Raw genomic sequence first — 21,638 nt, 5'->3', positions numbered from 1 at the left:
CTACAGGGGGTCTTAGACAAGCAGTGGGAGTGGGCTCAGCCCCATACCTGGTACTGCTCACAGCCACCCCTTGAGAGGAGTCAAGACCACCTGGGGTGAGGATCAAGACCACTTTCCCAGGATGATTAACACTTGGCATAAGGCAGTGCTAATGTGTGCTGGGAGTGCCATGCTCAAGGTGATGGAGCTGAGGCCAGAAGGAACCACAAAGAGCTCCTGAGGGACTCACCTGGAACTGTGCAGAGTGCATGAGGCATTGATCTGATCACAGTGATCTGTGTAGGCTCTGCCCCAACTCTGCCTCAGCTGCTGCACTTAGAGACCCCTTCAGACTTCTGCAGACCCCTGCAGAACCTTATTCATAGAATCATAGAATCATAGAATCAACCAGGTTGGAAGAGACCTCCAAGATCATCCAGTCCAACCTATCACCCAGCCCTATCCAGTCAACCAGACCATGGCACTAAGTGCCTCAGCCAGGCTTTTCTTGAACACCCCCAGGGACGGTGCCTCCACCACCTCCCTGGGCAGCCCATTCCAATGCCAATCACTCTCTCTGTGAAGAACTTCTTCCTAACATCCAGCCTATACCTACCCCTGCACAACTTGAGACTGTGTCCCCTTGTTTTATTGCTGGTTACCTGGGAGAAGAGGCCAACCCCCACCTGGCTACAATGCCCCTTCAGGTAGTTGTAGACAGTAATAAGATCACCTCTGAGCCTCCTCTTCTCCAGGCTAAACAGGCCCAGTTCCCTCAACCTCTCCTCATAGGATTTGTGTTCCAGGCCCCTCACCAGCTTCATTGCTCTTCTCTGGACATGTTCCAGTACCTCAACATCTTTCTTGAATTGAGGGGCCCAGAACTGGACACAGTACTCAAGGTGTGGCCTGACCAGTGCTGAGTACAGGGGCAGAATAACCTCCCTTGTCCTACTGGCCACACTGTTCCTGATGCAGGCCAGGATGCCATTGGCTCTCTTGGCCACCTGGGCACACTGCTGGCTCATCTTCAGCTTACTATCTATCAGTACCCCCAGGTCCCTTTCCTCCTGGCTGCTCTCCAGCCACTCAGTCCCCAGCCTGTAGCACTGCTTGGGGTTATTGTGGCCGAAGTGCAGAACCCTGCACTTGGCCTTGTTAAATCTCATCCCATTGGCCTCTGCCCACCCATCCAGCCTGTCCAGGTCCCTCTGCAGGGCTCTCCTACCTTCCAACAGATCAACACCTGCTCCTAGCTTGGTGTCATCTGCAAACTTACTGATGCTGGACTCAATGCCCTCGTCCAGATCATCAATAAAGATATTGAACAGGACTGGGCCCAGCACTGATCCTTGGGGAACACCACTTGTGACTGGCTGCCAACTGGATGTGGCACCATTCACCACCACTCTCTGAGCTCTGCCATCCAGCCAGTTCTTGATCCAGCACAGAGTGAATCTGTCCAAACCATGATCTGCCAGCTTGGCTAGGAGCTTCTTGTGGCAGACAGTGTCAAAGGCTTTGCTGAAGTCCAAGTAGACTACATCTGCAGCCTGCCCCACATTCACCAGGCAGGTAACCTGATCATAAAAGGAGATCAGGTTGGTGAGGCAGGACCTGCCCTTCCTAAACCCATGCTGGCTGGGCCTGATCCCCTGGCCATCCTGTAGGTGCCTTGTGATGGCACTCAAGATGACCTGTTCCATGACCTTGCCTGGCACTGAGGTCAGGCTCACAGGTCTGTAGTTTTCTGGCTCCTCCTTACGACCCTTCTTGTGTATGGGAATCACATTGGCCAGCTTCCAGTCTTCAGGGACCTCTCCAGTGAGCCAGGACTGCTGATAAATGATGGAGAGTGGCTTGGCCAGCTCAGCTGCCAGCTCTCTCAGCACCCTAGGGTGGATCCCATCCGGTCCCATGGACTTGTGAGGATCCAAGTGACTTAGCAGATCCCTTACTGCTTCCTCATGGATTAGAGAGGGGACTGTACTGGTCCCTGACTCCTGCAGACCAAATCCAAGATGTTGCATTACATAGAGCTCTTTAGAATTGCTGGCATGTAGGGGGGGAAAAAAAGGGACAAAACCTGTATGTCAGCCAACTTAAAAGAAAGGAAAAGAATATTATTTGTTAATCTGTCAATCTTACCTGGGTAAAAACAACTACAAACTTAATATTCTTATTCCAACATGCTATTACAATTAACAAGCACTTCACATCTTTTCTAAGATCCAGTACAGCCAGAAGGATAAAAACATTATCAAGATTCCGACCAGTTGGTGATCACCTCCACCAGACCAGGTCAGTCAAGATTACCCATTCGTGCTCGTTGGGTTTTCAAAGCCATCCATTTAGACCAGGTTGCATCTGTGGCATGATGCAGTGATGAACCTTCCTTTGAACATCCAGTTTAGAACTGGCAGTCTAGGAGCTAACAGCAGCTGTGACTCAGTTCCAATCACTTCAGAAGCTGCTTTCACTCCTTCAGAAGCTGCTAGTATCTCTTTCTCTGTTGTGGTGTAATTTGCTTCTGAACCTCTGTAGCTACAACCCCAGAAAGCAAGAGGACGACCACGTGTCTCATTTGAAGCTCTCTGCCAAAGGCTCCAAGTTGGACATTGTCACTGGCAGCCATGTACAGAATGTTCTTAATGTCCGGACCAGATCGCACAGGTCCCAAGCCCACTGCATGGACTACTTCTCGCTTGATCTGATCAAAGGCTGCTTGCTGTTCAGGTCCCCATTCGAAATTGTTTCTCTTACAAGTCACATCATGAAGAAGTTTGACAATCTGACTGAATCCAGGAATGTGTAGTCTCCAAAATCCCACTGCAGCCAAGAAAGAGAGAGTCTCCTTCTTACTGGTGGGAACTGCCATGGTGGAGACTTTGTTGATCACATCCTGAGGAATGTGATGGTGACCATCCTGCCACGGCACTCCCAGAAACTGAATTTCTCTGGCAGGTCCTTTGACCTTGTCTCTCTTAATGGCCAAACCTGCTTGCAACAGAATGTCAATGATTTTGTTACCTTTCTCGAAGACTTCCTCAGCAGTTTGGCCCCACACAATGATGTCGTCGATGAACTGGATGTGCTCTGGAGCTTTACCTTTCTCCAGTGCATTGTGGATGACTGAATGACAGATGGTTGAGCTGTGTTTCCACCCCTGAGGCAAGCAATTGAACTGGTACTGGATTCCTCTCCAGGTGAATGCAAGCTGAGGCCTGCACTCCTTTGCTATAGGAATAGAGAAGAAAGCATTAGCAATGTCTATGGTTGCATACCATTTAGCCTCCTTCGATTCCAGCTCGTACTGGAGCTCCAGCATGTCCGGCACAGTGTTGCAGAGGAGGTTGTCTGTACCTATGCCTGTTTGGCAGAGATGAGAAATTAATTTGTGGCAGCATTAATTTTATATAAAAATATAATTTATTAAAATTAATGTTTACAAACTCTTGCCACCCCCAACCACTGTTTAGTTCTTTTGTGCAAATTTGTGAAAGCAATTTAGAGATATAATATATGCAGGGATTTGGTCAATAACTGGCAAAATATTCCATTATAAACTATTTGCAGAGAGAGATTTCCCTTAGGCTTAATGCTGCTTGGGAACTATGCTACTTGCCCATCCAGGGCTGAAAACTGTGTCTGCTCTAAGGCAGAGGCAACTTATATTACAAAGGAATCAAGCTTTACTTACAAGTGTTGCTCTTAATTATTAATCACCCTCCCAGGGTTGTGTCACAGCCTGTGCCCAGTGTCCACACTTCCAGGGGCTCTCTGCCCCTAGACTCTGTGGGGCTGGAATCTTCCTGGCTTGAGAGGGAAATGATAAATCTTCCCAGTCTCTGGGGTAAACAGGTTTCTCTAACCTTTTGTTCTCCTGATGTGGGACAATCTCTGCCTTGATGCTACTGCTGTCTCTGAAAACCATGTCTAGGATTATCAGCTGGCAGGATCACAGGAGCAGGAGAAGGATGTCCATGCAGTTTCTGGCACGATCTTCTGCACGGCTAGCAGGCTGTGTGTGACAGTGTGCAGACAATTCAGGGGTCTGCCATCCTGGCTCTCCCACCAGGCAACAAGCTGGGAGTCTGAGCTCTGCAGATAAAGCAAGGTAGCTGGTCAATATGCACAGCTGGTTCTAGGCTTAGGAGGCTATCAGCTCCTTATATATGTGAATGGGTGCAGGCTTGAATCAGCTTCTGCATCTAAAGTATTCAGACAAGTTAACTGCTAATTGAAATCAAAGTAAGAGGTCTAAGCCTCAGTGAGCATGTAAGCGAGGGCCAGACTCTGTGTTTGGGCCTTGCAAGTAAGTCAGGGCAGCAGGAGCTGCAATGTGGATCAGAGAGGTGAGCTGCGCTGCAGGCAGGGTCAGAGAGCTGAATCTGAACAGATCTGACGAGAGCTGAGTCTGAACATGTGGTGCTCCTTTGCACCCCTCTTTATAGACTGTGGACCGAGATTAATGCGCCCTTTGGCCATCCAGAGTGACCAATCACGTTGGCAGATAGCCAAACCTTACTGGAATAGGTAGGAGCTGTTTGCCTGGACTCTCCCAAATACAGGGATCACATGGGCAGACCCCAGGGATACACGAATTGGGTGGGTGTGTGTTACACAACCTCTTTACTACCAGGGGTCCTGGCAGGAAAACATGTCCAGGCATGCAGGCATAAGGAAGCCTCGTGTTGGGGCCTTGCAGGTCCTCCAGGACACACAGCTTTGCTCATGGGTGGAGTCACCTCGTTGAGGGCACAAAAATCAACTGTCAGCATCCAGTCTGCATTAGGCTTGCACACAGGCCAGATGGGACTGTTGAAAGGTGAATGAGCTTTCTTGATGACAGCCTGACTCTCCAGTTGACGAATCAGCTGATGAATGGGCAGCAAAGAGTCACGGTTAGTTCTGTACTGCCTGTGGTGAACAGTTTGAGTTGCAATTGGCAGCTCCAGATCCTCTATGTCATGATGTCCCACAACTGCAGATTCATCTGAAATTTCAGGTCTAACAGACAATTTCAATTTACCATCCTCAATCTCTACAGATGCTATTCCAAAAGCCCATTTGTGACCCTTAGGATCTTTGAAACAACCTTGTCTCAGAAAGTCAATTCCCAGAATGCAAGGCACATCAGGACCAGTTACAATAGTGTGTGTCTTCCACTCTTTACCAGTTAAACTGATCTCAGCCTGCAACTTAGTTAACTCTTGAGATCCACCAGTGATTCCAAAAATAGATATGGACTCTGTCCCTTTGCAGTTTGATGGCAACAAAGTACACTGAGCACCTGTGTCAACTAAAGCCCTGTATTTCCGAACTTTTGAACTGCCAGGCCACCTAATGAATACATTCCAATAGATTTGGTTCTCTCCACTATCCCTTTCCTCCTCCTGGCTGGAGGCAGGGCACCCCTAATGCTGAACATGGCATGTGGGGTGTACACTGTGATTGGTGGTGTTGTGAGAGAAGTTGCAATTGTAGGAATAATTGCAGTTGCTCTGGGGAGCTGAAGAAGTGACAGCTACTTTCCTGGCATTGGCAGCAATGTCTCTGTTTCTGCCACTCTGCAGTTCCCTCTCTTTGAAAGAGCTGAAGTAGGTTGACCATCCCACTTGTTCATGTTCTCACCGTATCGGTCAAGCAGAATTATCCACAGTGACGCACGTGATTGCTGCTGTCTGGGTGGAATTTGTCTCCTCCTGGTCTGGAATTGCCTTGCAGGAGGTGAGCGTCTGTTCCTGATGGCAGAAACATGCACCCATTCAGATGGGTATCCCTTGCCAGATTGGAAATGGAGGTTTTGATTTTCTCCTTCAGTTCTTTCAATGCCATTCTTTATCTCTTTCATCTCTGTGGTCATAGTTTTATAGCAGAGACTATGGCAGAATGTGACAAACTGTCCTCTACCTGCCTGAGCTGGTCAGTGAATTCACCAACAGTTAGCACAGGATGAAGGAGCAAGCTTAATGAGCTTCTTCATGAGACCTGTTCCAAGAGGAATGTCATCAGGCTCATGTGTGCCATGATCTCCATAGAGCACTTCTTACACAGCAAACTCCTTCAGAAGCTTAATTTCCTGCTCAATGGTGTTCCACTTCTTGGCTGCCCAGGGCAGATCATCTCAGGAAGGATATCTCATAGCCACAGCCAACAGGAGATGTGTCCACAAGCTAACCTTACCAAGAGGACTCGCTTGGTATTTGTCCACTCCACTCTCCTTGGTGAGTGGCCCTAGCTGCTCGGCAGACTTGTCTCCTACCTGCAGGGCATTGGCACCAATAGTATGGCACCTCACCAGCCAACTTAGGATTGGCTCTCCTGATTCCCTTGAGTATTCCTTTCTAACTTCTCTGACCTCTGAGGGGAATCCTGGATGTCATCCTTCTTCTCTTCCTCTTGTTGATCTGGTTGTCCCTGGCCTAGAAACAGAACTTTCCTAAGGCACTCTTAAACTCATTGGAACCATCCTCTTTCTTGGCAGCCAACCTTACAGCTCTCCTCTCGTCAGAGTACTGGGATCTGAGCATGTTTTCCAAGTCCCAAAGACTATATGCCTCCTCTTCCTCCTCTTGCTCACCAGAGGTCCCCTCTCTTATGTCCTCTTTTGAATCACTCTTTGCCAAATGCGGTGTCTTAGCTCAGGCTTTGGCAGGTGCCAAGAGGGCCTGCGCAGACACAGACTTTGATGAGTCTGCTGCAGGGTTTGAATTATTGGGGGTCTGGCCTGAGGCGTATGAGTTCAGATCTGTCTTAGAGGTAGAAGGGTTCTTGTCTGCTGCCTGGGGATTTGAACTGGCTGAGTTAGTGTTATTAGTTTAGGGAACATCTTGGCTTTGATTATTTCCCTGTGCTCCTGGGAATCCTGCCATGTTATCAGTCCCTATAAGAACTTTGGCAGCTTTCCCAGAACCATGGCAGGAGGTGTTCCTCGCTGTGCCCCCGAGTCACCTTTGGTTTGGATCACTTTGTTTATCTTTCGTGTGGGCCACAGGAGCTTTCTTTTTAGTTCTTACAAAAATTACACTCTAATTTTTCTTACATAATGCCAAAATGAATATGGAAATCAAAATTACAAGACATAAATTCACACCTGACAGAAATGCCACAGTCTGACATGAATAAAATTCTGAACAAGGGTCTGCTGTCTTCATTTTAGGTAAGATAACTCTCAGGAGGGCTGTAGACAAAGCAGTAGAAGTACTATTTCCATTGCCTGTAATATTGCTGGTAAAAGTCTCAGTGACATTGAAACCAACATAGCCAAGGATGAAATCCCCTCAACTCCAAAAAATGGATGTAAGCTTAGCTTTGATCTTCCTAAAAATTATATCAAACAAAAAACAACTAATTTGGGCTTTGATCCAATTATAAACAGAAAAACAGACAAAAGGCCACACAACAGCCCCTACTAAGTAAAATAACTTCATTAGCTTCATTCTGATTCCCAGAGTTAATTAACAATCACTCAAAAATCAACTTGCCCCACGTTGGGCACCAAATAAAAGATGTGATGGTTTGGGTGTTCCCCGTCCCCCCACCCCCACTTTTGAAATCACCCAGACTAGACTCAGCTGGCTCTGGAAATATGAATGATGCTTATATTTACAGCTAGCACAATATACAAGCAGATAGTTACAGCATATACAGAAATATACAAGGTAAAAGGTAATACAGAAACACAACTCCCCTCCCAGAAACCTGAGTCAACCACCTCTTCACCTTCCCCCTACCCCTCTCAACCTTACCCCAGTCCCAAAGAAGAGTAGAGGTTCAGCCAGAGATTAAAAGGCAAAGTGGGTTAGCCCAAAATGGAGGGTGAGCTTAGAGAGATGCAGTTCAGCCAGCAGCCCCAGCAAGAGTGATGGCAAGAGAGAGTGGTTATCTAATGTTTTTTTTTCCTGTTCCCATACATCTCAGCAAGACTGTGAGTGAAGTAGACATCACCATTGTTTTCTTTCCACAGCCTGTAATCTACATCCTCTCACCAAAACATTCTAGCCCGCTTCAATCTAGCACAAGGAGTCTGTAGATGTCTCTAGGGCACTGCAGGGAACTGGAGGGGTCTACAGGCATCTTTGAAATGTCTGGAGGGGCCTGTAGAGGTCTGCAGGGTCTGCAGGCACCTCTTAAATGTCTGGAGGGGTCTGTACAGCTCTGTCAGGGTCTGTAGATTTTCACGGGGTTCTGTAGGAGTCTCTCTGCAACTTTTAAAGGTGTGGAGGGGTCTGAAGCTGTCTGCATAGCTTGATCAACGTCTGTGGCTGTGCGTAGGTGACTGTAAGTGTCTGTGGAGGTATGAAGGGGTATGTAGGTGCCTGGAGATATTTGTCAGGGTCTGATAGAGTCTGCACAGGTCTGCAGAGTTGAGTAGGTGTTTGGAGGTTTCTGTGTGGGTCTGTGTCTGCAGGCATCATTTCAGGCTCTGGAGGGGTCTGTAGATGTGTGTGAGGATCTGTTAAATGTCTGGAGGGCTCCAAAGGGATTTGTGGAGCTCTGTAGGGGTGTGTATGTGCTTGCAGGCATCTGCAGAATCATAGAATCAAGCAGGTTGGAAGAGACCTCCAAGATCATCCAGTCCAACCTAGCACCCAGCCCTATCCAATCAACCAGACCATGGCACCAAGTGCCTCATCCAGTCTTTTCTTGAAGACCTCCAGGGATGGTGCCTCCACCACCTCCCTGGGCAGCCCATTCCAATGCCAATCACTCTCTCTGGGAAGAACTTCCTCCTAACATCCAGCCTAGACTTCCCCCGGCACAACTTGAGACTGTGTCCCCTCGTTCTATTGCTGGTTGCCTGGGAGAAGAGGCCACCCCCCACCTGGCTACAATGTCCTTTCAGGTAGTTGTAGACAGTAATAAGATCACCCCTGAGCCTCCTCTTCTCCAGGCTAAACAACCCCAGCTCCCTCAGCTTCATAGGGTTTGTGTTCCACGCCACTCACCAGCTTTGTTGCCCTTCTCTGGACACCTTCCAGCACCTCAACATCTCTCTTGAATTGAAGGGCCCAGAACTGGACACAGTACTCAAGGTGTGGCCTGACCAGTGCTGAATACAGGGGAAGAAAAACCTCCCTTGTCCTACTGGCCACACTGTTCCTGATGCAGGCCAGGAGTTGTGGAGTGCAGGTGCAGGAGAGCTGTGGGTACGGAGTGAAGAGAAGTGACAACAGGCAGCTCCTGGTAATAACAGACCTTGGTTCTCACCTGCAGCTGGCCACCTTATCTCACAAGGGGTAGATAAAGGACCTCGCTAATGAGGATAACAAGGTGTGGACTTATGCAGATGTGGTGGGTCATGCCTGACTGATTATGCTAATGTGTAGGCCTGTGCTCTGCTGGCTGAGTGTATAAATTCAGACTGCAATGATCAATAAATGGCTTCTGCATAGTTCAAATTGAATCATTCTGAAGCTCAGGCAGCTGCTCCGAACCATACTGGTCTGTGGGCTTGTTTGCTGCTGTCCTGCCGGCAAGCGGAAATAGCAGGCAGAGTGGCCTGCAACATCTGGCACATGGAACAGTGCCATCTGATCCCCCTTTTCGGGTGCAACATCTGGCACATGGAACAGTGCAATCTGATCCCCCTTTTCGGGTGCAACATCTGGCACATGGAACAGTGCAATCTGATCCCCCTTTTCGGGTGCAACATCTGGCACACAGAACAGTGCAATCTGATCCCCCTTTTCGGGTGCAACATCTGGCACATGGAACAGTGCAATCTGATCCCCCTTTTCGGGTGCAACATCTGGCACATGGAACAGTGCAATCTGATCCCCCTTTTCAGGTGCAACATCTGGCACACGGAACAGTGGCATTTGACCCTTCGGGCGCACAGAAGGGAGAGGCCTGACCTTGCTCCGCAGCTACAAATGCTCCGTATGGGGGATGTGAAGATGGCTGACGAGAGAGAAGGGGTGCAGGAGACAGGCCGTATGCAGTCTCTGCCCCGGAGATTGGCTCAAAGCCGTGCACGCCTCGTGAGGTAAGTAGATTTCTGCCCCTGATCAGGGCGGACGGCCGGGGGGGGGGCATGGGGTCCACGCTGGGAGGAGCAGTGGTGGAACGCCCCTCAAAGCATGTCTCTGTGAGGCGTTTGGAGGCTCTAATTTTGCTGGTCAAAAGGAGCCATTCTTGACTCCTGTGGGATGTGGCCTTTTGAAGCGGCCACCTGGGAGACGACAGGTGAGACACCTTGAAAAGAGACCTAAATGTTGTTTCCAAAGGCTCTTAGCTTTTGCCTTAAAGTCAGACTGGGCAGAGTAGTGGAAGCCGCAGAGACACCTCAGGAATCTCTTTGCCGCTGCCCAGAGACTGCTGTTTGTAACTGTTTGCTGTAAGCCGAATCCCAGCTCAGTGGTAACTGCCAGCTGAGGTGTCTGAAAGTCTGTTCCAGCTAACTTCTCTGCAGCTCGAGAGGAAAAGCGGAGACCAAGAAGCAGCGACGGAATCCACATCAGCGGAGCTTCGTCCTCCTCCGGAGCCCCACTCTTGCAATCTCCCACGCTTCATAAGATCCCCCCAAGAAAGACAAAACCCGCAGGTCGGAGCATCTGAAAAGCTACTCCTGAGACGGCTGAGTGCACTGACTGCGGTACTGTGAAATGCTGCCTTTGCTTGGGCTGCAGCCGATCCATCGCGGCCGGGGGCGATGGGTCTGTTCTGGGGAGGTGCTGGGTCTCTGGCTGGGCTGCAGGGGGCTGGGCTGGTTGCATCCAACAGGTTCATGGCCGATCGAGTTTTTTCCTTCTTCGCCTTGGATCTTCTCGCTGCAGAGATGGAGGACGGGCGGTGCCTCTCCGTCGTGTTCGCCAGCTGCGTCCCCCCCACACCCTGCTCTCGGACTCCATCGTGGGGTTTGGCACTTGCGGGCTTTGGCGCGGCGGCAGATCGGGGCTGGTTTTCTGCTGTCGGTTTCATGCCCACACTCCCCCCCCCCCCTCCTCCCCCTGCGCCTGCCGGAGCAGCGAGCTCACCCTCCCCACCTTCCCCCCCACGGGCTCACAGGCTGGCACTGGGAGTGCGCACCCTGCCTCCGCCCGGCGCCGGCTCCGCGGGACACAGGCACCCTTCCCCCCTTCCCTCCTCCTTCCCCGCGGGACTGGGAGCCCCCCCCCCGCCTCCCTGCCCTGGTGCGCGGTGAGCACAGCTCACCTACACCCCCCCTCTCCCTGCACTTTCTCAGCGGAGAGAGGACGGCTTGATTCTTAAAGTGACAGCTGCACATTTTTGTACCTTGCTGACTGTAGGTTGCTGCTGTAACTCTTGGGGATGTTTTTATCCTTCTGGTTGTGCTGGATCTTAGAGGTTACCGGATACGATGTTAAGTGCTTGTTAATTGTAATGCTATATTGGAGTGAGAGTGCTAAGTTTACTTGGTAAAACTGATAGATCAACACATTTTTTTTTCCCTTTTGGGGCTGACTGAGCTAAAGGTTTCTGTTTCTCTACATGCCAGGGCTTCAGCATTTTTTTTCTTTTTTCCCTTTTTTTAAGAACCTCACTGCTCAGTGTAATATTCCTTTTTAAAACTTTTCCTTTGGGTTTCTTACTTTTTCTGTGTCTGGAATTGATTCCAGGGGTCAAAATCTTTCCTTCATCAATTTTTTGCGTTCATATAGTTAAGGATTATAGAGTTACTATAGGTATATTGGGGGATAATGTTTCCTGCTTAGGGTTTTTCTACGAAGGGTAAGAATCATGTGGAAACAGAACACAGCAACACAACACAGAGAGGTAACATGGTTATGATTTTGGCAAGGTTCCTATGACAAAGAGTTTTGGATCCTGTTTCCTGCCAGCTTAGGCACTGGCTTTCTGTGGGACTGGCCTGTGACAGGTCACTGTGGCTGTACCATCACACTTATGCAAGTTATAAGCTCAGATATCACACTTCACACCTGCTTATGCTGATTGCACACCATGGCGCTCACAAAGCACACACACACAAAGGGAAAAAGAGGGCAAATGTGCCTGGATTTTTGGTTTGATGGATGTCAGCTTGGATGTTCAGACTGTTTTCTTGGTGGTGAGCAAAGACTTCTGCTCAGATGGCTGTGTATTGGAATGTACACTGAGATATGGTTATGCTTTTATCATGCCTAATGAATTTAGCTTCCTGCTTCACAAGCTTCCAGCAATGCTATTTTAATGAGTAGGCAATGGCAAAAGTAGAGTTGCCAGCTGAACCCTCTGTTATTGGAGTGCAGAAGGACCTATGCATTGGATGAGATAAGGAGCAGCTGCCTTTGTTAGCAGTGTTTCAGAGGTGCTGTGTTTGGCATTTCTTTTGCACAGGGCCCTGCACACTGGATGAGAAACACTACCTCCATTATAAAGAAGAAACAGAAAGGGAAGATGTGGGAATGCAGAATGCAGGCCAGGAGCTGTGGGGTACATGTGCAGGACTGCTGTGGGAATGGAGTGAAGAGAAGTGACAACAGGCAGGTGCTTGTAATAACAGACCTTGGTTCTCACCTGCAGCTGGCCACCTTATCTCACAAAGGGTAGATAAGGACCTTGCTAACGAGGATAACAAGGCATGGACTTATGCAGATGTGGTGAGTTGTCCCTGACTGATTATGCTAATGTGTAGGCCTGTGCTCTGCTGGCTGAGTGTATAAATTCAGGCTGCAATGATCAATAAATGGCTTCTGCATAACTCAAATTGAATCATTCTGAATTCTCAGGCAGCTGCCCCCAACCATACTGGTCTATGGGCTTGTTTGCCGCTGTCCTGCCGGCAAGCGGAAATAGCAGGCAGAGTGGCCTGCAACACAGGTTGTTCTACAACTACCTGAAGGGGCATTATAGCCAGGTGGGGGGTGGCCTCTTCTCCCAGGTAACCAGCAATAGAACAAGGGGACACAGTCTCAAGTTGTGCCAGGGTAGGTATAGGCTGGATGTTAGGAAGAAGTTCTTCACAGAGAGAGTGATTTCCCATTGGAATGGGCTGCCCAGGGAGGTGGTGGAGGCACCGTCCCTGGGGGTCTTCAAGAAAAGACTGGATGAGGCACTTAGTGCCATGGTCTGGTTGACTGGATAGGGCTGGGTGCTAGGTTGGACTGGATGATCTCGGAGGTCTCTTCCAACCTGGTTGATTCTATGATTCTACTGGGAGTGAGTTCAGGGTGTACTGGGAGGCCTCAGAGTATCCATTTGGCATTTGGAGGGATGCAGGCAGTACTGGGAGGGTGAAGGGGATCCAGTTTGTACTGGATTGAAGCCCAGTCTGTACTGGGAGGGGATGAGGGCATATAGGGGTAACACTCCAGGGGGAGTAACCCTGAACCTGACCCTAGGTGGTCTTGACCACTCCCCAGGGGTGGGTCTGAACAGCACCAGGTGATGGTTAGCCCACTCCCTCTTCCTGTCCCACAAAAGCAGGGGGACTTCCTGTTTCAGTCTCTCTCTGTGCCCCCCTGACTCGGTTATACCACCATTGCCATCTGTTTCCTGGGTTCTCTTTGTTCTACCACGTGGCCATCAGCCACGAGGGGCACAAAGCCATCACCAGCACAATCAGGTTGTACTTATACATTCTGTGTTTGCTATTTTCCCCTTCCCTATCCTTTGGAACTTCCCTGTCTCAGATTCCTTTTTCAGTTATTGTTAAACTTTTATTTTGTTTAACTTCCAAATGTAGTGAGATTGATTTATTTGGGTGTGCTTCCTTCTGTCTCTCCATCTAATCCCTAATTCCTTCTGGGAAAGAAGGGGAAGAGGGAAGGGCACTTTATAGAATTGTTATTGGTTCTATCAAATTCATCTGAGTCTCTGGAAATTTCAATTAGAACTGAGACAATTTATTTGGTGTCTCAACGTGGGGCTAGGTAGAAAAGCATTATTTTAGACAAGGTTTGGAAGTGACAAATGGATGTTCTAAGGGTTTAATAATCCAGGCATTTGGATGGCTCTTTTGGTCATGGATCTTGAAGTTCCTAAGTTGCCAAGTTTTCTGCGTAGTGACTGATATGATTTGGGGGTATTCTAAGAACAGCCTGTGCGGGTCTATGCATTAAAACGTTTAGGGGGAGGGGTGGCCCGCCCGGTGCTTGCAGCTCCTGTGGCTGCAGCTGCGGGGGTGGGGCTGGTGAGACCGGCCAGACCGGTCTGATGGGCCAGGCAGCTCCTGCTGGGAGCGCAGCACCGCCCCAGGCTCTGGACCAAACTCCGCCCCAGGCTCCACCCCAACCTCCACCCCTGCTCCCGCCCAGAGCTCTTCCCCGGACCCTGCCCCCACAGCCAAGCCCTGTCTGTCTGTCCCCTATCACCAAGCGGCAAACAAAAACAACCAGGAGCTTTTCCCCAGACACAGCCCAAGGGCAAGGAAGCTCTCAGGGAACCAGTACCCCCCAGCTGGTATGCACCAGCTGGCAATGGATCTGACAATGGAGTTACAGTTATCAGCTCTATGCCCAGAAAGGACATCAGGCAGACAAGGCAGGAATATGCAAGGGCCAATGGGCAAAGCCTTTTAGCCTGGCTTTTGAGCTGCTGGGGTGGAGGAGCAGTAACTGTGGACTTAGATCAGAGGGAAGCTAAGCAGCTGGGGTCCTTGTTGAGGGATGGGGGTGCGGATAAAGAGCTGGGGAGGCTGGATGGCACCCACACACTTTGGGCCAGACTCCTCACAGCTGTGAGACACAGATACCCCTCTGTATAGGGTTAACACTCCAGGGGGGGCGTAACCCTGAATCTGACCCTAGGGGTCTTGGCCCCTCCCCAGGGGTGGGCCACACTCCAGGTGATGGTTAGCCCACTCCCCCCACTTCCTGTGGTATAAAAGAGAGAGGAGCTTCCTGTCTCTTCCTCTCTTTCCTTCGCTCCCTCTCGACACACACACACACCCTGCATACCAGCACACCACGTGGCAGCCACAAGGCAGAGACACCATCACATTGCTCGGGTTGTATCCATCCCTTTTTGTATTTTGCTGTTTTCCCTTCCTTATCCTTTGTAAACTCCCCTACCTCCAATACCTTTTCTAAGTTATTGTTAAACTTTTCCTTTTTAACTTCCAAATCGAGTGAGATTGATTTTATTTGGGTGTGCTTATCTCTCTCTCTCTCTCTCTCCCTATCTTTGGGAAAGGAGGGGGAAGAGGGGAGGGCACTCTATAAATTCTATAAATTGTCATTGGGTCTACCAAATTTATAAGAGTCTCTGGGAACCTGCATTTGAACCCAGGACAATTTATTTGGCGCCCAATGTGGGGCTAGGTAGAAAGAATTCTTTCAGAGAAGATTTGGATGTTAAAAAATGGATATTCTGAGAGTCTTAATCATTCACACTTTTGGATGTCTGTTTTGGGGCTGGCTGTTAAAGTTTATAAGTTCCCATGTCTTCTGGATTGTCATTGATATGGTCTGGGAATATTCTAAGCATTTGCCTGTCCGAGTCTATGCCTATTTCCTGAATTCTGTTAGTAATCTCACTGTGTTTAGAAATGTTTCTGGAACATGGAATCAATCTGAGTATATGTATTGGGACACAGAAGCTCCAGATATTTTGGGGGAGAAATGGCACTGGGTAACTGTTATTTCACTGTGTGTAAATGTGGTTTTGGGAATTAACAAGGTAGCTCTGAGCTGGAACATGTGGAGACCTTGTGTGGGAGCCGCCATTAGGATGCTTAGGGGGAGGGGTTGCTCTCACAGCCCTGGCTGCAGCTGCTGGGGGGGCACAGGTCAGACCAGTCTGATGGGTCAGGCAGCCTCGAGCACAGGCACCGCCCCTAGGGCAGCTCCGCCCCGAGCTCCGCCCCTGGTCCCGCCCAGAGCAGCCCCCCGGACCCTGCCCCCACAGCCCAGCCCTGTTCACCTCGCCCCCATCACCACGTGGCAAGCCAGAAACCTAAACTCTCCCACAGACACAGATCCAGGGCAAGGTACCTCATCGGGATCCAGCACCCCCCAGCAACAGCAACCAGCTGGAAAAGGACCTGATAATGGAGTTATCTTTATCAGCTCCACGCCCAGAAAAGAAATCAGGCACACAAGGCAGGAGTATGCAAGGGCAAACGGACAGTCCCTTTTAGCCTGGCTTTCGAAATGCTGGGACGCAGGAGCAGAAACCGTGGACCTAGATCAGAGGGGGGCAAAGCAGCTGGGATCCTTGTCGAGGGATGGTGGTGTAGATAAAGAGCTGGGAAGACTGGATGGTACCCACTCACTTTGGGCCAGGCTTCTCATCACTGTGAGGTACAGATATCTGACTAAGGATGACATGATTTTCCATCCCCTTAAATGGACAGATATGGAACAGGGTATCTCATACCTGAGGCAAATGGCTGTACAGGAGATAATCTACGGAGCTGGCCAGATGCCCTTGGACCCTGATGATGTCCGCATGTAGCCAGCCCTCTTAAAGAAACTGACCCAGTGTGCTCCTTCCACATATGCCCCTACACTGGGAGCACTGCTGCTGGGCAGAGACCCCAACAACCATCCCACAATCAGGGAGTTTGTGAATGACCTGAGACAGTTTGAAGACAGTTTGTCGAGGAAAACCTTAATTGCCACTGTAGAGACCCTCACCCAAGAAATGAACGAGCTAAAAGCCTCTTTCTCTGAACTGCAGAAGGCAGAGGACAACTGCTCTTCACCTTCAAAATGGGTGCAAGTCTCAGCTGTAAGGAACACACGCCGCCGTACTCATCCTCCTCCTCCTCCTCCCCGTAGGAGACCAGCCCAGAGCAAACAGGATACACACAGGGGTTCACTTTGGAGAACACTGTGTGACCATGGGGAAAACATGGACAGATGGCATGGCCAGCCCACCTCAGCTCTATGGGCCAGAGTAAGGGAACTGCAGGGGACAAACACAGGGAATAACTCCTCCAGAAGAGGGGTTGCCCCAGTGTCCCGCAGGCAGCCCTCTCGCCCAAGGGGTGGTGAAGCCAGTAACTCAGGTCCATGTGCCTCCTGCGGTCACACTGCTCAGCATTAGAGGTGCCCTGTCTCCAGCCAGGCGGAGGCCAGGGATAACAGAGTATATTGGGACGTGTTTGTGAAATGGCCTGGCACTTCTGAAGCCGAGAAGTACAGAGCGTTGGTAGACACCGGTGCCCAATGCACTCTGATCCCCTCCAGCCACAGGGGGACAGAAACTATTACAGTTGCAGGAGTCACAGAGGGGGTCTCAGGAGTTGACTGTGCTGCAGGCTGAGATAAGCCTCACCAGGAATGTGTGGGAGAAGCACTCCATAGTAACTGGCCCTGATGCACCTTGCATCCTGGGGATCGACCTTCTCCGGGAAGGGTACTTTAAAGACCCCAAAGGGAACAAGTGGGCATTTGGCATAGCAGCTGTAGAGACTGCAGACAAAGAGCAGCTGTCTGTCATGCCTGGCTTGTCAGATGACCCTTCCGTGGTTGGTACCCACAAGGTGGAAGATGTTAAGTTACCCATTGCTTCTCGTGTAGTTCATCGCAGGCAATACCGCACCAACAGAGACTCCCTGCTACCCATACAGCAGCTGATTGGCCGCCTGGAGCAGCAGCTTGGCATCAGCAAGAGCCACTCGCCCTTCAACAGCCCGATATGGCCAGTGCGGAAGGAGAATGGGGAATGGAGACTGACCGTAGGCTTCAGAGGCCTGAATGAAGTGACTCCTCCAATCAGCGCAGCCGTGCCTGATATGTTGGAGCTGCAGTATGAACTGGAAACAAAGGAGGCCAAATGGTATGCCACAATCGACATTGCTAATGCTTTCTTCTCCATCCCCATTGCAGAAGAATGTAGGCCACAGTTTGCCTTCACCTGGAGAGGAGTCCAGTACCACTGGAACAGACTGCCTCAAGGGTGGAAGCACAGCCCTACAATCTGCCATAGCATCATCCAGACCGCACTGGAGAAGGGTGGAGCTCCGGAACATCTGCAGTACATTGATGACATCATTGTATGGGGTGAGACAGCAGAGGAGGTCTTCCAGAAGGGTGAGAAGATCATTTATATCCTGTTGGATGCAGGTTTTGCCATTAAGAGAAGCAAAGTGAAAGGGCCTGCCAGAGAGATCCAGTTCCTGGGAGTTCAATGGCAGGATGGCCGAAGCCATATCTCTATGGATGTGGTGAATAAAGTGGCCACTATGGTGGAACCACTGACCAGAAGCAGACACAATCCTTCCTGGGGTTTGTGGGCTTTTGGAAGATGCACATTCCCAGGTACAGTCAAATTGTGAAACCCCTCTTTGATGTTACAAGAAAGAGGAATAACTTTGGGTGGGGACCTGAGCAGCAGGTGGCATTTGACCAGATCAAAGGAGAGGTGGTCCATGCCATGGCCTTGGGACCAGTTCAAACCGGCCCAGAGATTAAGAACATTCTCTACACAGCAGCTGGTGAGAATGGTCCTAGCTGGAGCCTATGGCAGAAAGCTCCTGATGAGACACGAGGCCGCCCACTCGGATTCTGGAGCAAGGCGTACAAAGGCTCAGAGGCCAAGTATACCCCCACAGAGAAAGAAATCCTAGCTGCCTATGAGGGAGTTAGAGCTGCCTCTGAGGTGATTGGGATGGAGTCACCACTCCTTTTAGCTCCAAGGCTTCCAGTCCTGACTTGGATGTTTAAAGGGAAGGGTTCGACTCCGCACCATGCCACAGATGCCACTTGGAGCAAGTGGATGGCTCTGATAACTCGGAGGGCTAGGATGGGGACTCTCGAGTACCCAGGCATTGTAGAGGTCATCACCAACTGGCCAGAGGGCACTGACTTTGGAAAGCCAGCAGAAGAGAAGGCAGTGACCCGTGCCGAGGAAGCCCCCCCATACAGTGACCTCCCTGAGGAGGAAAAGGCATCTGCTCTGTTCACAGATGGATCCTGCCCTCTTGTAGGCAGCAAGTGGAGATGGAAGGCTGCCGTCTGGAACCCCACTTGCAGGGTTGCAGAGGCAAGGGACGGAGAAGGTGAATCCAGCCAGTATGCTGAGGTGAAAGCCATCCAGCTGGCCCTGGACATTGCAGAGCGAGAGCAGTGGCCAATGCTATACATCTACACCGACTCATGGATGGTAGCAAATGCCTCATGGGGGTGGCTGAAGGAGTGGAAGAGAAATGACTGGCAGAGAAAAGGGAAGCCTATTTGGGCTGCTGACCTCTGGCAAGACATTTCTGCATGCCTGGACAACCTACCAGTTAAAATCCGACACATCAGTGCTCACATCCCAAAGAGCAGAGCCACTGAAGAGCAGCAGCATAACCACCAAGCTGACCTGGCTGCCCACATCTGCCAGATTGACCTGGACTGGAAGCACAAAGGTGAACTGTTCTTAGCTCGGTGGGCACATGACTCTTCTGGCCACCAAGGAAGAGATGCCACATACCAATGGGCCCGAGACAGATCCGTGGACATATCCATGGAGGCCATAACTCAGGTTATCCATGAATGTGACATCTGTGCTGCCATAAAGCAAGCTAAGCGCATGAAGCCTTTGTGGTACAAGGGACGGTGGTCAAAGTACAGGTATGGGGAGGCCTGGCAGATGGATTACATCACTCTGCCTCGGTCTCGCAGTGGCAAGCAGTATGTGTTAACCATGGTGGAGGGAAGCACGGGGTGGCTGGAAACCTACCCAGTACCTCATGCTACTGCCCGTAACACCATTCTGGGCCTGCAGAGCCACATCCTGTGGAGACCTGGCACCCCAGAGAGAATTGAGTCAGACAATGGGACCCATTTCAAGAACCATCTTGTAAGCAACTGGGCAAAAGAGCATGGGATAGAATGGGTTTACCACATCCCATACTACCCACAAGCTGCAGGAAAGACTGAGCGACACAATGGCCTGCTGAAAACCACCCTGAAGGCTATGGGAGGTGGAACTCTCAGAAACTGGGAGAAGCACCTTGCAGAAGCCACTTGGCTGGTGAACAGCAGGGGATCAGTTAACAGAGCTGGTCCTGCTCAGTCTGCCCTACTGCCCATAGTTGAGGGAGATGGAGTTCCTGTGGTCTGTGAAAGGAATCTACTGGGAAAGACTGTGTGGGTTGCTGCTGCCTCTGGTGGGGGAAAACCTATCAAAGGGGTGGTATCTGCAGAGGGTCCTGGTCACACATACTGGGTGATGATGGAAACTGGTGTTATCGAGTGTGTCCCTCAGAGAAATCTCTCTTTAGCTGAGAAGGTTTGAAATCTCAGAGTTGATTCCATGTGTTCCAGATATTTTCAGGTTATCTTGTATAATAGTTGTATCATAGTTGTATCATAGTTGTGCAATACTTGTATTATAGTTCATAAGGGGTTACAAGTTGTTTTTGTAGTTATACCCTCACCACTACACGGCGTCCAACAGAACCTACATCACAGCAGCAGCTATCCAGAGTCCTACAACATCGCATCACAATGAGGCGTCCAACCAGAACCCTGCATCTGATTCGTCACTGATGCCCTGCAGTGAGAGACTGTTCCTGATTTCCCTCCAGAGGATGTCTACAGCCATCTCATCCACACCTGTTCCCCTGATGCCAGACACCAAAAGACTGTTCCTGATGTTTTCTTCACAGAGGGAAAAGACTCTTTCCTGAGTTCCAACAAGAACTGTTCCTGTTTCACTGACTTTTCTTCTGTTCCTGTCCTGCTCACACCTCACCAACCTGCACCGGACCAGAGGAGCACATCACCTTGGGATACAGCCGGGGACCAAGAAGGACTTCAAGAACTCTTAACCCATGGACACTTTTTCCCATTTTTGGAGAAGAAGACTGTTCGTAGGAAGGTGGAAGTGGTCTAACCAAGGGGTGGAATGTATAGGGTTAACACTCCAGGGGGGGTGTAACACTGAACCTGACCCTAGGGGTCTTGGCCCCTCCCCAGGGGTGGGCCACACTCCAGGTGATGGTTAGCCCACTCCCCCCACTTCCTGTGGTATAAAAGAGAGAGGAGCTTCCTGTCTCTTCCTCTCTTTCCTTCGCTCCCTCTCGACACACACACACACACTGCCTACCAGCACACCACGTGGCAGCCACGAGGCAGAGACACCATCACACTACTTGGGTTGTATCCATCCCCTGTTTGTATTTTGCTGTTTTCCCTTCCTTATCCTTTGTAAACTCCCCTACCTCCAATACCTTTTCTAAGTTATTGTTAAACTTTTCCTTTTTAACTTCCAAATCGAGTGAGATTGATTTTATTTTGGGTGTGCTTATCTCTCTCTCTCTCTCTCTCTCCCTATCTTTGGGAAAGGAGGGGGAAGAGGGGAGGGCACTCTATAAATTCTATAAATTGTCATTGGGTCTATTAAATTTATTAGAGTCTCTGGGAACCTGCATTTGAACCCAAGACACCCTTCAAGGATGACATGATCTTCCATCCCCTCAAGTGGGCAAATATGGAAGATGGGATCATATACCTGAGGCAAATGGCTATATGGGAGATAGTCTATGGAGATGGCCAAATGCCTCTGGACCCTGATGATGTCCACATGAAGCCAGCCCTCTTAAAGAAACTGACCCAGTGTGCCCCTTCCACATACACACACACACTGGGAGCACTGCTGCAGAGACCCCAACAACCTTCCAACTGTCAGGGAATTTGTTAATGACCTGAAGCAGTCTGAAGACAGTGTCTGCAGAAAGGCCTTGATCTCAGCTGTGGAAACCCTTACCCAGGAGATGAATGAGCTGAAGGCCTCTGTCTCTGAGCTGCAGAAGGCAG

The 21,638-nt window shown here is 50.1% G+C and overlaps 1 protein-coding gene across 2 annotated transcripts in view; it reads left to right on the top strand.

The window, feature by feature from the left end:
- LOC135174253 (gastrula zinc finger protein XlCGF26.1-like) overlaps nucleotides 1-21,266 on the top strand; it is a 182,787-nt gene extending 161,521 nt beyond the window's left edge. The window contains exon 3 of one of the 2 annotated variants that reach the window (XR_010301832.1): nucleotides 21,235-21,266. The gene's annotated coding sequence lies outside the window, so the exon portion shown is untranslated. Of the gene's footprint in view, nucleotides 1-15,145; nucleotides 15,180-21,234 lie in introns of those variants that run through there. The other variant, XR_010301831.1, reaches the window with a different exon arrangement.
- The last annotated feature ends 372 nt before the right edge of the window (nucleotides 21,267-21,638 follow it).

This window comes from Pogoniulus pusillus, unplaced genomic scaffold (genome assembly GCF_015220805.1).
Source record: "Pogoniulus pusillus isolate bPogPus1 unplaced genomic scaffold, bPogPus1.pri scaffold_51_arrow_ctg1, whole genome shotgun sequence".
In the NCBI taxonomy this organism is placed as follows: Eukaryota; Metazoa; Chordata; class Aves; order Piciformes; family Lybiidae; genus Pogoniulus; species Pogoniulus pusillus.
The sequence above is the reverse complement of the archived record's forward strand: the minus strand, read 5'-3'. Positions and strand labels throughout refer to the sequence as shown.